General features: G+C 46.9%; 1 protein-coding gene and 1 long non-coding RNA gene across 9 annotated transcripts in view; one reads left to right on the top strand and one right to left on the bottom strand.

Annotated features, from left to right (window-relative positions):
- Positions 1-5694, bottom strand: part of MGAT4A (alpha-1,3-mannosyl-glycoprotein 4-beta-N-acetylglucosaminyltransferase A) — a 116702-nt gene extending 111008 nt beyond the window's left edge. For 3 of the 8 annotated variants that reach the window (XR_011386465.1, XM_051842664.2, XM_070068758.1), the window contains exon 1: positions 5581-5694. The gene's annotated coding sequence lies outside the window, so the exon portion shown is untranslated. Of the gene's footprint in view, positions 1-4715; positions 4934-5181; positions 5333-5580 lie in introns of those variants that run through there. The other 5 variants (XM_070068759.1, XM_070068757.1, XM_051842667.2 and 2 more) reach the window with 5 other exon arrangements.
- Positions 5695-5789: 95 nt separating this feature from the next.
- On the top strand, positions 5790-17617 carry LOC127490287 (uncharacterized). The gene is made up of 3 exons (XR_007918180.2): positions 5790-6023; positions 8727-8819; positions 9947-17617. It is a non-coding gene; the product is annotated as an uncharacterized lncRNA (long non-coding RNA).
- The last annotated feature ends 532 nt before the right edge of the window (positions 17618-18149 follow it).

Below are 18149 nucleotides of genomic sequence, written 5' to 3'. Positions count from 1 at the left end.
AAAAACAATTATGAAAACCTGCATGGATTTCAAATTTTTTATCGCAATAAACTTTTTTTTAAAGATTTATTTATTTTATTTGAAAGATTTTACAGAGAGAGAAGGAGAGGCAGAGAGAGAGGTCTTCCATCTACTGGTTCACTCCCCAACTGGCCACAATAGCCTGTGCTGCGCAGATCCAGAGCCAGGAGCCAGGAGCTTCTTCTAGGTCTCTCATATGGGTGCAGGGGCCCAAGGACTAGAGCCGTCTTCTACTGCTCTCCCAGGCCATAGCAGAGAGCTGAATCGTAACTGGAGCAGCCAGGACGTGAACCGGCGTCCATATGGGATGCCGGCACTGCAGGCAGAGGCTTTACCCACTATGCCACAGTGCCGGCCCCTAAACTTACTTTTTAATTCCATTTTTCACAAACTTTTTGAAGTATCCTCCTACTAGAATTATATGGTCTTTATCCTGCAGAGAAAAAAAGTTTCAAATGACATTCCTTCCCCCTGGTTTTGTCTTATCCATGAAAACTTAGGGTTACTTATTTAAAGGGAGAAGTTATGGGACTCAGATTCCACGATGAGAAAGAACTCTAACGATCACGCAATGGCTCCTGAGTAACATAATCTTCATGCTCCCCAACTTTCCTATTGCATAACAAGTAATGTTTTTTAAAAATGTAAGAAATCAGAGTACATGTTGTGGCACAGCGGGTTAAGCTGCTACTTGGGAAGCCTGCATTCCATAGTTGAGTGCCTGGTATCAAATCCCAGCTCTGCTTATTCTCAGAGTATAAAGTGGGACTATTAATTTTTTTATAGAAAACTTTAATAAATATAAATTTCAAAAGTACAACTTTGGATTATAGCAGTTCTTCCCCCATAACTACCCTCCCATGCGCAAAACATCCCATCTCCTACTCCCTCTCCCATCCCATTCTTAAGATTTTCAATTATCTTTATATACAGAAGATCAACTCTACACTAAGTAAAGATTTCAACAGTTTGCACCCACACAGACACACAAAGTATGAAGTACTGTTTGAAGACTAGTTTTACCATTAATTCTCATAGAACAACACATTAAGGACAGAGGTCTGACATGGGGAGCAAGTGCACAGTGACTCCTGCTGTTGATTTAACAATTGACACTCTTATTTATGTCAGTAATCACCTGAGGCTCTTGTCATGAGCTATCAAGGCTTTGGAAGCCTCTTGAGTTCACAAACCCCAACCTTATTTAGACAAGGCCGCAATCAAAGTGGAAGTTCTCTCCTGCACTCAGAGAAAGGTACCTCCTTCTTTGTTGGCCCCTTCTTTCCACCGGGATCTCACTCACAGAGATCTTTCATTTAGGTCATTTTTTTGGCAGTGTCTTGGCTTTCCATGCCTGAAATGCTCTCATGGGCTTTTTAGCCAGATCTGAATGCCCTAAGGGCTGATTTTGAGGCCAGAGTGCTGTTTAGGGCATTTGTCATTCTATGATTCTGCTGTGTATCCCACTTCCCATTTGGACCATTCTCTCTTTTTTAATTCTATCAATTATTATTAGCAGGCACTGTTCTTATTTATGTGACCCCTTTGACAAAGTGGGACTATTTTTGCATATAGAATATGTAAAGGCCAGCGCTGTGATTTAGTGGGTAAAGCCACCACCTGCAGTGCCAACATCCCACATGGGCGCCGGTCCTGGCTGCTCCACTTCCTATCCAGCTCTCTGCTATGACCTGGGAAAGCAGCAGCAGATGGCCCAAGTGCCTGGGCCCCTGCACTCATATAGGAAACCAGAAAGAAGCTCCTGCCTTCAGATCGGCCCAGCTCCGGCCCTTGCAGCCATTTGGGGAGTGAACCAGTAGATAGAAGACCGATCTCTCTCTCTCTCTCTCTCCCTCTCTCTCGCCCCGCCTTTGCTTATCTGTAACTCTGCCTTTCAAATAATTAATAAATAAATCTTAAAAAAAAAGAAAGAAAAGGAAAGGAAATATAGCAATCCATGGGCCAGCATCAAGGCCTAGTGGGTTAAGCTGCCCAACCTCTGGCTGTTGTAGCCATTTGGGGAGTGAACCAGAGGATGGAAGACCTCTAACTCTGCCTTTCAAAAAAAAACAAATAATTCTTCTTAAAAAATATATAGCTTGTTACAATGTTTTCACTCAGGAAATCTGGGAGAACATTACCAATCTAACAAACCAGTTGAAAAAATGGCAAGGAATTACGACTTAAGCATAGTGCCCAACCTGTAACAGGTTTTCAACAAATGTTAACTATATTAAAAAAATCAAACAACATCAACAAAAATGCACCCAGTCCCTGGTTCAGTCCACTCTATGCACAGCCAGTCTCATTCCCTGGGGGCATGACAGGCACTTTCAGATGTGCATTGATTTCTTGTGGCCTCAAGGGTACCACAAGATGTACTTTGCAATATTCTAAATTACACTCTGCCGGGGATGAGTTAATGTACCTTCAAAAATGCCTAACAATCCCACGGGACACTTCTCTCAGTGGAAGAGTAGAGTTGCCATTGGCAGGCAATTCAGAAACTACTATCTCAGCTACTTCTTAACACTGAACATCACTGGAAACCTCCACTAGCTAAGGAAAACCACAGGACAGTATAAATAACAGCGATGATGAGAGCCACTAGCCACTATAACTCACTGAATGTTTCCTATGTTCTGAATCCATTATATGGTTTAAAACTTAACAAAACCCTACAAGGCAAGCATTTTTTAACCCTATTTTACACATAAAGAAATGAACCCACAGAGAACAAAGTCCAAACTGTTACCTACCACCTCTCAAATTAGGTCAGCTGCACATGGCAGTATAAAGAAGTGCCAAGGGCACCCTAGGTCTCAGGATGACCTGGAGAATCTTCCCAAAGTATTCAATCTTACCAGACAAGGTGAATGTAAACATCTGTTCATATTCCATAACAAACATGTGTCAATTATGGGATAGTTGCAAAATTCATAAGGATTACCAAAGTTTAAACAACTTTTAAGCAAATTTCTCACTTCCTGTAGCCTTTGGTGAATGCCTTCCCCAGATCCCAACTAATTCACGCCTGTTAACTTCTATGTGACATTCTAGAGGCACTGAACCCCAGTACAAGAGGGGGTACTACTTCCCACTACAAGTAAGACTACCACCTAAGCACAAGGACCTCCAAAGATATTCTCTAAGTTATCACTGCTTGCTAAGACTAAATTTATCCACCTTTTACAGCCAACAAACATGCCTATATCTACAGTTTAGAATTACATATTCAAGGCAGAAAATCCAATCATTTTAACTAAAGCCCATAAAGTGCTTAATATATTAACAAGCAGCCAACAATAAATTCTCATTATAAAAACAGAGGTGATAACTCAGTGAATTATGTAACGTGGAATTTTAATACTGGTGTGGCATTATATAAAATGCTTAGAACTTTCTGTTGCTATATTCTTGGACCTATTTTACTCCAGAAAAGATTTTGTTCTAGTAAAAGACCTAAAAAGCATTCAAATTATTAGAATAAACATTCAACTACTAATAGGAAAGCAGAGAAACAGGAAATCATAAAATAAGGGCTATTTTAAAACAGCTGGATTAAATATAAACCCTGAATGATAAAATTTAATATAAATACATGGAGACAAATACGATGAACTCAAAGTCAAAATAAACCACAGATTTATTACTCACAACACATGAAAAACATAGAGAATACTAAATATAGGGACTAGGAAGTTATTAAACTCTGGTTTGAAGAAGATACGTAAGGGAATTCTACTAATAAGACCTGAAATTTTGCAAGAAAAAAATATGAACAAGTTTTCCCTCAGTAAGATAATGTAATCATATATTGAAATTAGGGTTGCCGAACTAATGGAGTTTAACCATACAGCACAAGTGATCAAACTCTCCAGGCAAGAGCAAAACTAATGAGCGCCATGCTCTAAAATCAGGAGAGGCAGCTGAGACGCTGGCCTGTGAGCTCCAGGTGACCCACATTTTTCATCATTTCCCACATTTGCAAACACTTTAATCCAGCACCTTCATAATCCCCAAGATGATCACTTGCCAAAATCGAATCTTCAAACAACAACAACAACAGCAAGACTACAATTACGAGCCATTGCTCCATCCCTGCAAAAAACGAATGGAACTTTCAACTCTGGACCTCAGAGTGAAAAGCCTGTTTTGTCAACACATTCAACAATCCTAATGTTTTACCAGTCTTACGCTCTATTATTGAGACCAAACCCTTTATTTTGTCTTAAAATGTTCTCTGAAATTATCACCCGGCTCCGTGGCCGAGGAGGACACTCGGTTGGACACTTAATCAGTGTCCTCCAGACACAACAGAGGGGCCTGAAGACGGAAAGGCACCATCCAAGGCACCCAAAAGCCATGACGTAAGCCTGGCTCACTTTATTCGCCACTATTCACTTGTTTGCCATTTCTAACAAGATAATATTCGCCTTTCATGCAGCTTACATAATTTCCCCCAGCTGGCGCGTTTTCGGATTTACACTTGTGGGTCCGAGAGACCCAGGTCGCGATAACCTGTGAGTAAAACTATGTTCCCCACCACCACCACCACCACCACCACCACCACCCCCCAACATGCAGAAGAAACAGAAGCCACAAAGCGCCCGCCGGATTCTCCAGCCAAACGAACGTCTCAGCCCTCCTTTATCAAACAACTCGTCTGACAGTAAAAGCCCCGGCAAGTGCACCTCGTGCCCATGTCCAACCCGCAAAGGAAGCCAGGGACTGGGCTCCCGCCGAGACACACACGACGTGGTGCCCAAGGGGCTCCGACCGCCAGCCAGCTCACAAAAACACGCCTCCTCCCCGGCGACACCTGGCAACACCTAGCGGAGCCGCCTAGACCCGAGCCCGGGGGGCCGGCTCGCAGCCTCCCCAGCACGGAGGGGGCCGAGGCCTGGGGCTGGGGGTGCGCTCCCCCACCCCCGCCCGCCCACGGGACTCCCGGGTCTTCACTTTGGATGGAGGGCCGCCCCCACGGCGGCACGCGCGCCCCGCGCCTCTGGGCGCCAGCAGCCGGCCTCCGCGCCCCGATCGCCTCGCCCGCGCCCCACCTGGCCCGACCCCCGCTGAGGCGCCTGCTCGCCGGCGGGCGGCGGACGTGGGCTCTCCGGCCGCCGGGTCCCGCCACCAACTCTCCCTCCCGCTTCCCACCTCGCTCAAATCCGCACACTTTGCCCCACTTTCGCTCCGAGTCGACGCGCCCTGTCACACCGCCGAGCGCCAGACACGCACCAGGCGTCCGGCCGGCACCCGGGGAGCGCGCGGCTCTGAGGGGCGGCTGCGGCGTCAGGAGAGCGCCCCGCCCCCGCGGCCCTGCCGGCGCCCCCACCCGGCCCCGAGCGCTACAGGCGAGCGCAGCTCCCCGCGCACGGAGCACCCGGCCGGGCCGCGGCGCGGGCGGCTCCGTTACTAGCAGGTGGATCTCCCTCACCCCGGACGCCGCAGATCCCGGCAGCCGGCGCCGCCCCTCAGCCCCGTGCCCTCCGCGCAGCCGCCCTGAGCGCCCATCGCCAGGATGCCGCGCACCGCCGCGGACCAGAGCCCCCTCACCTGCCGCTGGCGTCGGCTGCTCAGCCGCGGCCGCCGGCGAAGCTGCTGTGGCCGCCTCTGCCTCTGCCGCCGCCGGCCGCCCCGCCCCCTCCGGCGCGACTCCGCCCCCCCGCCGCTGGGAGCGCCGGCCGCCCCGCCCGCGACCCCGCCAGCCATTGGCCGCCGGCGGCTGCGCGGTCAGCCACTGGGCGCCCCGCGCGGCCCGGCGCTGCCGCCAGTGGCCCGCCGGGCTGTCACTTAGGGGTGCCGTGGCGCAGCCTATATAAGTCTCGTGAGCGCCCGTCCCCCCTTCATTTACTGTCACGGCGAGGTGTGGCGTGGTTGCTCGTTTGGGGTTCCGGGCTCGGCGCGCTCGGCGTACTTCTAGCCTCCCCGCCACCACATCTGGCTTTAATCCTCCCTGGCGTGTGCAGAGGCCGCTCCGGCTGCCAACAAAGGCCCTGGTGAGACCGCGGCCTCCGCGTCGGCGCGCTAACCGCACGGCCCGGGGACCGCCCCCGGCTCCTTGCCTTCCTGAGCGGCGGGTTCCGTAGCCCGACCGTCCAGCGCAGGCAGCATTCGGGGTGACGGGTTCCGGCCCTAAACCAACAATAGCTTCTGAGGCCCCCAGTCACCCCGCCGGCGGCCCTAGCCATGGGCATCGTTATCTGCAGCGTATCCAAGAGGAACCCGCGACTCAGGGAGGAGGGATGAATTTAGCAACTAGGGAAAAATTAACATAACTAGGATCCACCTGCACATCTTGGAGGTGCTAATGGCCCTGACTTTTCCACTACATCACGTTGCTCTGCCTCTTCCTGAGCCCCAGTGTCCTAATTTGTCACCGTTTCGTAGACTGAGGTTAACTTCCGAACCTTACCTGGGTAGGCTCCTATGTGGAGTCTCCATTGCTTCCGCTAGTAACTGCCGTTGGATACACAATCTCGTGGTTGTTAAATTCTTTCATTGTTAAAATCTTTCATTGCATCGTTCATACTTGAATCTCCGTTTTTCAAATGAGGAAAGAACTCACGGATGTAAAAGGACTTTCTCAGGCTGTCACAACCAGTAAGTGGTACCAGTGGGTTCAAACTCAAGAGCTGTGGTATCTTTACTGCTGCAATAATCCGACAAGATAATTTTTACAGGGAGTTCAGGAGGCAAAGATCAAGCAGACAGCCTTGTTCCTGCCAAGTTCCCAAAATAATAGATTCCTTTCAGAAAACACTAACTCAAAGATTGAAAACTCCAAGAGATGACATCAATCAGAATGGGTTGTTTTCTCAGCAACATTCTTTTGTTTCGAGATAACTAATTAATAATCAGCTCTGACATGCACAAGTTTTTCAGCTTCCCCACGGTGAGACTTCCCTCCTTGACTGTCCAAAGATCTTAAAAGTCCAGGAAAAGACACATCACATTCCTCCTGTGATCCCCCACCACTTTGGGGGAGCAGATAAAAAGAGGTTTTGTCCACTGTCCAGTGCCGTGGACAAGTCTTGACATGACGGCCTTGATGACTAATCACAGCTTGTCTTCCTCCTTTGAGGGACTGAGAGCCAGATTTCCTATAGCCTGTGACAAATACATTGCCAAGTAGCTAGCTGGTGACAGATTTCATGACCAGATGTAAGCAATAAAGACAGATCATTCCATATCATTTTGATGTTGGATAGATTTTGCCTAAAGTATGTCATAGGTATGGATGACAGGGTGACAGGTATGATACTAGCCTGGCTATACAGTGCTGGTTGGATTTTTGTTTGTTTGTTGTTTTAAGATTTTATTTATTTGAGAGACAGATCTTCCATCTGCTGGTTCACTCTCCCAGAGGGTCACAATGGCCAGAGCTGGGCCGATCCAAAGCTGGAAGCCAGGAGCTTCTTCTGTGTCTCCCACGTAGGTGCAGGGGCCCAAGGACTTGGGCCATCTTCTACTGCTTTCCCAGGCCATTAGGAAGCTGGATTGGAAATGGAGCAGCAGGCACTCGAAGCAGCAAAGCTGGCGGAGGCTTAACCTACTAAACACAGCGCTGGCCCCTACAGTTCTCTTAGTGACAGACAAGCAGACTATGTCTTGCAGATGAAGTACCGCCATTTGGATGTTGGGCAGGGAGAGAGAGAGAGAGAGAGAGAGAGAGAGAGAAGGAGAGAAATAATAGCTGGAAGACATTTCCAAGAATTGGCCAGAAGACCAAGTAGCACAGATAACTATTATCACTTTTTATAGAGGAACAAACTGAGGCCTTGAGAAATTAAGTAGTTTGGCAAATAGAAATTCAGGCAACTAGTAAAGGATCAAATCAGAATTAAACTCCATGTATGTTTGATTCCAGAGCCCCTACACCATTTGCTCACATCTTTTTTTTTTTTTTTTTTAAGATTTATTTATTTACAAGGCAAAGTTAAGGAGAAGGAGGAAGAGGCAGAGAATGGTCACAATAGCCAGGACTTAGCCAGGCCAAAGCTAGGAGCCAGAAGCAGCATCCAGGTCTCCTACATGGGTGCAGGAGCCTAAACACTTGGGCCATCCTCCACCACTTCCCCAGGTGCATTAGCAGAGAGCTGGATCAGAAGTGGAGCAGCTGGGACTGGAACATAACCTATTGTGCCACAACACAGGCCCCACTGCTCACATCTTTAGCAGTTGACAAAGTTTTGTTGAGTGGATGAATATTCAAAAGATGTTTATCTTGTCCACTTTTTTTTCTGTTTGTGAAAGAAGGAAATGTATTTACAAATACTCTATGAGCAGAGACATATGTCAGAGTGAGAAAGTTAAGCAGGGAAGGACAATCTTCAGTCACAGACTCACTGAGTTTACTCAGGAAGACAGCAAAAATTCCTCCCTGGACTCTAGTCACAAATAGAACTCTCAGCAAGACAAAAAGCAAATAGAAAACACACACACACACACACACACACACACAAAACTGTTTTCCTTTGGGTGCATTTTGTTATTTTGTTGCAACTCTAATTGGCAGCAGAAGGGCAGGTTTGGGAAGAAATCTGGCGATGGAGTTACACCTGTCTCAAAGTATTTGCATTGATGCTTAGGAAAGTGTGGATTTCAGTTAGTTGATCTAAAAATTGGAATGCTGTGGAATACTTATACATGCCTCTAAGGCATCGGTCCAAATTGGCTGATGATGCATCTTAATTTTGCAGAGTACAACATCTTGAATCTTCCAACTACACCCGTGGTTATCTGTTTAACAGTCAAAGACAGTAGAGCCCAATCCCAGCAAGTCTCATCTATGAGTATGTATTTCTTTTTCTCTATTTATTTGAAAGGTAGAATGACTGCGCGAGAGGGAAACAAAGATGCCCACCCTTCTTTTTCATTCTTTAAAATCTTTTCCATGATGATTCTCCTTCCCTGACACTTGCTTTTATTTCTTGTCTACTTTTGCAGTTTCGCTTTTTGCCTTCTCCCTGGACCTTTATTTCACACCTTCAGTAGAACTGTAACCGAGAAGTTCCATGGGTATAACTTCACCGTTTGAGAGTCTATCCCTAAAAAAGCTGCTGTGTTGTGGCTGTCCCTTCCACAAACATCTTCATGATCCCACAGGCTTCTTCTGGGTGCTCATCACTCCAGAGGCAGCTGGTACCTAACCACGTGGCGCTCGCTGACAAGCGGGCGAGGCGGGTAATTAAGCCATAGTGCTGGGACAGCAGATAAGATCCAGCCATCAGTCAGATTCTCAGGGAAGGGAAGCCTTCCTGGAAGTGACATTTGAGCTAAAAACAGAGCACATACAGGAAATGAATCTTTTCCTTTTATCTCTTTGATTGTGAGTGCTTACTGGTGGGGCCGTGCCTACATGAATCAGCTTCCAGGAAATCAAGTACAAGAACTCTAGGTCTCATCTTTTCTACTCCACTCCCCCTCCATCCATTAACAATCAACCGTGCATCATTTATGAGTGTTTATAAATTCTCTGATTCTGGTTTCTTGGCTGCTGGCTCAAGTGGGATCTTTTTCAGTGCTAAGGCTTCAAGATAAATCATGTCAGGAGGCTGTCCCTGGCTTTTTAAAGTGGTTTATGTGGCAGTAATAAGAGACCTATCATTTTAATAGATAAACATGCACTCTATCACTTTTGCTGAGAAACTGTTGGGACTGGGACCAGGATGGGCAGTAGAACAATCTATTAACTCTTTGTTAGCTGTGGAATGTTTCAGACAAGGTGTACAAACTTTATATTATAGAATCAGATCGGGTACATGAGGCCCAAGAAATTATAGAGAAACCATATGGAATCCCCTACTTCAGTTAATAGTCAAGAATAGGTGAGCATTAAGGTCCAACCAGATGCACAACAACAGGGAGCTAAATGATTTTTGGTTTTGCTCTTCCTTCCTACACCTTTGCTCATCTCTAGGCGAGACCACCTTGGATGTCTTTCCTATTTGGCATTCACACCATTGGGGAAGATGTATCCATCAAGGTATTCAAACAAAGCCGGGTCGTATGGCTACACATGAAGGAATTATAATACCTCATTCTATTCAAACGTTGTGGCCAGGGCTGTTTATATAATGTGTGAGGCACTGCTAGAATCCTTCAAGAAAACCCCAAACAAAAGAGAATCCAAATGTTGTGGTGGGAACAGACCCGCTTCCCTACATCATTCGAACAATCAGCAGTGGCTTGTGGGAGCAAAATCCTTGCCAAGATGGTTTTAGGAGGCAGACTTGGAGGGTTGCTTTTACCTTGGGAGTGACTGAGACACACACTGAACTGACTCACTTATGTTTGGTATATATTTAATATATTTGATGTAAACAGAGGGCCCATCGGAAAAGAACTGTGTGCCAGAAAATTATAGAGCTTTGGCGATTTCTTCTTTTTCTTCCTTTGTGGATTTGCTACTTGTAAAAGATGCTGGATCAACAGCCCTGCATCTGGAATCATGTATGCACAAAGCCAATTCTAGCAGTTCAACTGTGCCATCCAACCAATAGACTTCAACTAACCATTTATTCACATAATATATCAAAGACCGTGATTGCCAGTGTTGGAGTTACGGGTACCTGCACAACAAAATCTATGCCTCCTTTTCATGGCCTCAGATGTTTCTTTCCCCCTCTTTCAGAGCAACTGACCATACAAGTAGGTGTCAGTAACAGCCAGTTGGGAAAAAAAAAAAAAAAAGAAGAAACTACTGGAGATATTTTGGACAAAAGAAATACCATACTGTGGGTTGGTTGTGAAGGTGTTGGAAGAGCTGGAACAACCAAATGAGGACAGAAGGGTGGAAGAGCAAAGAGAACACAGGATGGATACCCATGTATCAGAAGCTGTTAATGGCTGTGGGTCGGAAACCCTGGGCTAACACCTGCCAAGGCACTAGTAGAGAACTTTGGCTGTTGTTTCTAGAACTCTGAAAAAGTGCTGCCTGGGCATGGGCAGCTGGTGACAGGAATGACCGGAACTCCACTATTCGCACAGCTGTTGCCAACAACTTGTAGCAACTGATGCATTGTTGAAGGGAAGGGGAAACAGGAAGTTTCTCTCCTTCCTCCTTCTTCTAAGGCCACCCTCCACCACCACCACCACCATCAGTGCCCTTTCCTGGCAGAACCTAACAGAAAGCTAGCTGGAGACCAGAACCCAGGAAATGCAACTAGCTAACCCCAGCGTCCCAGGGCAGACACCAGAAAGGCCACATGTGAAGCCAGAATCCATGGGTAAGTAACCAACCCCAGTGAGAACAAAAAACCCCATTTAGCACAGTGGTTAAGATGCCTCTTGGGAAACCCACATCCCACGTTGGAGTAGCTGAATATCCATGCCTGAGTTCAAGTCCCAGCTCTGTTCCTGATTCCAGCTTCCTATCACTGGACACCCCAGGAAGTAGCAGGTAATGGCTCAAGTATTTGGGTCCCTGCCATCCACAGGGAAGACCCAGATGGAGTTCTGGGCATCTGACTTTGGCCTGTTTCAGCCCCAGCTATTGGGTGCATTTGGGTAGTAAACCATCAGGTGGAAGATCTCTGTCCGTCTGTCCATCTGGATAGCTGTCTGCTTCTTTGCCTTTTGCATAAATAAATAAAAAGTTTTAAAAAGACACGTTAGGGGCCGGCGCCGCGGCTCACTAGGCTAATCCTCTGCCTTGCAGCACCGGCACACCGGGTTCTAGTCCCGGTCAGGGTGCCAGATTCTGTCCCGGTTGCCCCTCTTCCAGGCCAGCTCTCTGCTGTGGCCCGGGAGGGCAGTGGAGGATGGCCCAAGTGCTTGGGCCCTGCACCCCATGGGAGACCAGGATAAGTACCTGGCTCCAGCCATCGGATCAGCGCAGTGCGCCGGCCGAAGTACGCCAGCCGCGGCAGCCATTGGAGGGTGAACCAACGCCAAAAGGAAGACCTTTCTCTCTGTCTCTCTCTCTCACTGTCTACTCTGCCTGTCAAAAAAATAATTAAAACAAAATAAAAAATAAAAATAAATAAAAAAATGAAAAAAAAAAGACACGTTAGGTATTCTTTTAGTCTAAATCAGAAACTGCTCCTGGAAACATGCGGGAATGGAGAACTGTAAGCCTCTCAGATCTTTCGGCTCAAGTGGGATTTACAGAAACTCGAGAAAACACCTCTCTCATTCACAGGGCTCTTAAAAGATGCTGTTCACTTGTCGTGCGGGAGCCATCACCACAGCGCCACAGTAAAGGGAGACCTCAGTCAGACACTGCCGCTGTGCTGAGCCCTCCTCGTGTAGTCACGGTTTGAAAGACACAGAATTGTAGAATGCAGTGTCAGCCCTGAAGGAGTTCACAATATGTTTGCAGGAACGTCCGGGACCCTCCCAACCTCGCACCTGCTCATTGCGAGGGAGACATTTGACCGTCTGCCTCCTGAGCCATGCTCTCTCTCTGTGGTACCTACAGCTGCCTCTGGCAAACTTACCCCTCATCCCCACTCCACTGCCCGCTTTAGCTAAACCATCCTTCAAGATTCAGCTTGAGGCCACTGCCCCAGGAAGCTTTCCCTTATTCCCAGCCCCGGGAGAGGGACCCACCATACTCTACCCCTCTCCTACCAGAGCGTTTATCACACTGTACCATCCCCCTGAGCTTCCAACCTGAGAGCACCCCTGTAAGTAGGTGTGTGTGGCCGCCAGAACAAATAGGTTAGAGGAAAGGCCAGCTTGAGACCCACTCAGGCTTTGAAGTGGCCAGGAGAGACCTGAGGCAGCCGGAGCCCTCCTGCCGCCATGGTACGTGCAGCCCACGAACCTCCACTATGGGCATTCTGTAAATATCTGCCTGTGGCTGTGCTTTTGTCTCTGCAGTAAATTTTTTTAAATTTTTTTTTATTTGACAGAGTTAGACAGTGAGAGAGAGAGAGGGAGAGGGAGAGAGAGAGAGAGAGAGGTCTTCCTTCCATTGGTTCAGCCCCCAAGTGGCCGCTATAGCCGGTGCTGCACCAATCCGAAGCCAGGAGCCAGGTGCTTCTTCCTGGTCTCCCACGCGGGTGCAGGTGCCCAAGCACTTGGGCCATCCTCCACTGCACTCCCGGGCCACAGCAGAGAGCCGGACTGGAAGAGGAACAACCAGGACTAGAACCCGGCACCCATATAGGATGCAGGCGCCACAGGTAGAGGATTAACCAAGTGAGCCATGGTGCCGGCCCCTCTGCTGTAAATTTTACATTGGCCTAGGATTAGAATTATAAGGCTGAAGAAAGGATAAATAAGAGAAAGAGAGAGAAGAGAGAGAGAAAGAGAGAAAGCAAGCACTTCCTTCGGGACATGACTGAACATTCCAACGTTAGTGTCTCAGAGGCAGTGGAAAATGCCACATCACCTCGGAAGTGAACTACAATGAAAACTAAGGTGTGTCTTCAAAGGAATGAATCTTCCAGAAGTCTGCACATTCCATTTGATAGTCAGCATCTATATAAGGAATATGGGAAGATAGAGACAGCATTAAAAAATCAAATTACCCTCTGAAAATAAAATCGTTGTTTACGGGAGTATCAGTGAAACTCCAAGGCAATCTCCGCAGGATGCATGGCAAGCCTAGTCTTTTAAAAATACTTTAAAGACCTTTTGCCAGCAATTTGTTTTGTGTACTTAACAAATGTGTACTGGAGATATGCATTATGAGAGTGGATTGCATCTGCTTCTGTATAGGAACAGATGTTTACATCCCATCCTGGGGGTGAAGAGGGTGTCAACAAGTCATTCCCAGGTTAGGGAGCAAAGAAACATTTCTTTGCAATTTTAAAACCTATTTTCACCTTTTTTCTTTGAAAGGCAGAGAGACAAAAAGAGTTCTTCCATTCACTGGTTCAGTTCCCATTGCCCACAACAGCCAGGACTGGGTCAAGCTGAAGCCGGGAGCCAGGAACTCTGTCTGGCTCTCCCACATGGATAGCAGGGACCCACGTGCTTGAACCATTGTCTGCCACCTCCCAGGGAGAACCTTAGTGGGAAGCTGGATCAGAAGCACAAGAGCCGGGACTGGCACCCAGCACTCCAAGATGGGATATGGGCATCTCAAATGACAAGCCAGCAGCTATGCCACAGGTCTGCCCCAAACATATAATTTTAAAAGAACTGTAAAAAAAAAAAACCTGAACACAGCTGAGTTACAACACAGAGGCCTCAGTACAGAGCAACCCAAGTCTTGTGTCAGCGGGTTCCCCTTCCTTGGCATCTCAGGCAGCTTCATAGCCTCGGGCTGTCTTCCACCCTGCCCGCTCTGCTTAACTCAGAGCTGACTTGTGTCACCAACTGAACAGTTGCTCCAACCTTTCATCACTGAGAACCTTTTGTTCCCGTTGGTTTTCCTCCTAAGGACTCCACATTATAAGCCTTTGTATACCAAATAAGCAAATTTGTTGAGTATCATTTTTCTACCATTAATCAAATTAGACACATACTCAGAAATTTAACTTAGGACAGTGAGATGGCTAACACAAAGATGGTCAGCCGTGTACAGGAGACAGGACCTTAACTTTTGGATCCTTTTCTGTAGGGATGATTTAAACTGGACTGAGGCCAACAGAAACCATTGAATCTCTTCTCTGATGGCCTTTGCAGCAAAGATAGGCAGTTTTGTTCAGTGTCTGAGCTGAGGCAGAAGCAGAGGATGGAGTAAGGCAGAAGCCATGAGTGAACCCCAAGGAAGTCAAAAGACAAAGAGGCTAAGAAAGGGGCCCATCAGAGGGAAGCAGCAGCAGATTAAAGAAGCAGAGGGCGAGAACTTGCAGCACAAGGAGGCAATTGCTGGAACTGTCCTGGAGCCCCCGTTGCTGTGGGACAACGGGCATGTCTGCCACTAGCAGGATGGGGACAGACAGCTTTGAAATTACCCATGAGGCTGCAGGCCATTCCTTTTTGGATTCCTGCTCTTCTCCAGGGGGCCATCAGAGGACTCTGTGTGAAAGGCAGTCCAGAGGGGCCGGGTAGCTAAGGAAGGGCACCAGGTCTTCGTAATAGGGCTTGACTGTTTCCTGTGCAGGACCCTGAGTTCTTACAACATCACATGCACAAATAACAAGACATTCTAGAGTCAGAGGTACCCACATACTTTTTAGATTATTCATGGTTTATGCAATGTGCTCTGTTATTCCATACTCCTGACACCCATTAGTTGAAAAAAAAAAAGAACGCAATTTTATATTCATTTTGAAAGTTGAATTTAAGAAAATTGGGCTTGGACTGAGGGGTAGAGTGATCAAGATTCCTAGTCTCATCAAGGCACCTGAGATTCAATCAGGCCAGGATCTAATAAATGTGCGACTTATCAATACAGATTCTAAAACTGTCATGTAGAGAATGAAAATGATCTATTTCTAGTAAGTGTGATCATAATTTTCCATTCCATTCATTTCAGTGAAAGCCAAAATGCTATAAAAGGATTAGATCACTCAAATAAATCCTCTTTCATTTTGGCATTCACTGGAATCAGCTGGATGATTTTTTAAAAATCATTTTCTAAATTTTCTAACCTGAATCCTATCTCACTGTCCACCTTTATATTGTCATTTAGCAATAACAGAGTCAGATGTATGGGAAGCTGCACTCTGAAACCTCTAACAGGATGTGCAGTTGGCACCATGGGCTTGTCATGAAAAACTATCAGAGAACTATTTCTCACTAATGGAAAAATAATTGTGATTGTATTGGGAAGGTATCCAAAAGAAAGACCTTAACACAAAGACAACTGGATTTCTATTAGAAAAAAATCTGGTAACAGTAAAAAAAGAATTCTCCTCAACCATCTAATGATCCTTATATCTTGTTGTATCATTGCTCTTCTATAAAATGGCATTATATTTTAGTGCCCAATAAGTGGTTTAATAATTATAAAAGTGCCCTCTACTCAACAACCTGAAAACATTCCTCTTTTCAACTAAAGTGTCAAGTTTGCAGTCAAAGTCCATGTGCCGGTGTTTGGCCCAGCAGTTAAGATGCCTGTCTCCCACATCAGAGTCCCTGGGTTCAATTCCCAGCTCTGGCTCCATCTTCCTATCAATGAAGATGCTGGAAGGCAGCAATGGTTCAAGTAGTTGGGCCCCTGCTATCTTTGTAAGACTGTGCAACACCAGAGATGAGTTCCTTGCTCCTGACTCTGGCTCCAACTGTTGCAGGCATTTGGAGAGTGAACCAGCAGATAAAAATATTCTCTCTCTCTCTCACTTTCTACTGCTTGAAAAAGAAAGAAACAACTAAAGAAGAAAATAAAAGAAAGAAGAAAGTAATAGGGGGGAGAGAGAGAGAGAGAGAAGAATATGCACCAATTTCTTGAGCGTCCAAGCATCAAAGGAAAGACCATCATCTTGGCTTCTGGAGAAAGGAACAAACATTGAGGAAGCTACTTTTTAGAGGACTTTAGTGCTTGCCACAGTTGTTATTTACTTACATTTCATATATTTCCTGTTTAAAGACTTACTGAGTGTTTTCCTTGTAATAGGACCAGGCACTGCGTGGTGCACACAGCTGACTGTGGCTCTTCCTTGTGTCTGGAATGTAGAAGGGCAGGACTATGGCAAGAACAGAGATCATACAGAAAGAGTGGGATTGGAGTGAGCTGTGGGTTCTGGGTGGAGGCTGTGGAAAGCATTTGGACTATATTCAGCATATAATGTGAAGCCACTGGGGAGCTTTGACAATGACCTGTTTGGAGATGCTGGTCAGAAGACCCTCCTGGTGACAGCCACACGGTGAGTTGGAGGAGAAGGAGGCTGGCTCCTCTGAGTGAGAGCTAACTAGTCCCGATGGGCCTGGGGCTGCTGAAAGGACAGAAGAGAGGAGGAAGGCCAAGCTGGCAGTGAGATTTTGAGCCCTGCGTCAGGGCTCATGGTGGCATTCTAAACCAAAGCAGAGGGCACAACAAAGCTGTCTGGGAGAAGATGACTCAGCCTTGGCTCTACTGGCACTGAGTTACTAAGAGGTTGTCACTATTGCTCGTTGGCAGAAAAGGGGAAGTGAGCACTAGAACTTCAGAGAAAGAGCCAGTGACAGCTGCAAGATGGAGAGAGATGAGGAGGGGTGAGTAGAAGCCACGGGGCTTACTTCCTGGTCAGTGACACTTCCTAAGAGCCATTCTGGTATTGGCTAAAGAATGTTAAGGATGGGTGGGGAAGGGAGAGATAGTAGACTTGGGCTATCCTTTTCCAGGGTGGAGTGAAGGCTTTCTGATTTTTTTTGGTTTTTGTTTCTTAACTTTTAAAAGCTCATTTATTCAGGAGGGAGGGAGGAAGAGAGAGAAAAAAACTTGAATTTGTTGGTTCACTCCCCAAATAATTGCAATGGGCTAGGCTGGGCTGGGGCTGAAGCAGGGAGCCTGCAGCTCAATCCAGGTCTCCTCTGTAGGTGACAGGGACCCGATCACTTGAGTCATCACCACTGACTCTCAGGGTCTGCAGTAGCAGGAAGCTGGAGTCAGGAGCCAGAGTCAAGACTCCAACCCAGGCACTGTCATAAAACATGGGCATCTAAACTGGTATCTTAACCACTAGGCCAAACGCCCAAACTTCTGGTTTTGCTTTTAAGGTAGGAAACATTTGAAAATTAAAAAAATAGGAGCTGGCGCCATGGCTCACTTGGCTAATCCTCCGCCTGCGGCACTGGCATCCCATATGGGCGCTGGTTTCTATTCCCAGTCGCTCCTCTTCCAGTCCTAGAGTGCAGTGGAGGATGGCCCAAGTCCTTGGGCCCTGCACCCACAAGGGAGACCAGGAGGAAGCACCTGGCTCCTGGCTTCGGATCGGCGCAGCGCACCGGCTGTAGCGGCCATTTGGGGGGTGAACGAACGGAAGGAAGACCTTTCTCTCTGTCTCTCTCTCTCACTGTCTAACTCTGCCTGTCAAATAAAAAAAAATTTAAAAATTATAAAAAAGGGAATCTAATGGTTGAATCACAATCTCTTCTATAACCAGCCCCATCCTACTGGGCATTCCCTTTGGACTTGCCAATCTAATATTCCTGACCATTCCTGATACTTCTCCAGTTTTTTTTTAGAACTGGAGATAAGGATGAAATGATCATAAAAATAGCTAGCATTCCCACAGCATTCCCACTCTGCCAGGCATTATGCTAAGAATGTGTACACGTTAATTCATCTGGTCTTCACAGCA

The sequence above is a fragment of the Oryctolagus cuniculus genome, chromosome 2 (assembly GCF_964237555.1).
Source record: "Oryctolagus cuniculus chromosome 2, mOryCun1.1, whole genome shotgun sequence".
NCBI classification, from domain to species: domain Eukaryota; kingdom Metazoa; phylum Chordata; class Mammalia; order Lagomorpha; family Leporidae; genus Oryctolagus; species Oryctolagus cuniculus.
The sequence above is the reverse complement of the archived record's forward strand: the minus strand, read 5'-3'. Positions and strand labels throughout refer to the sequence as shown.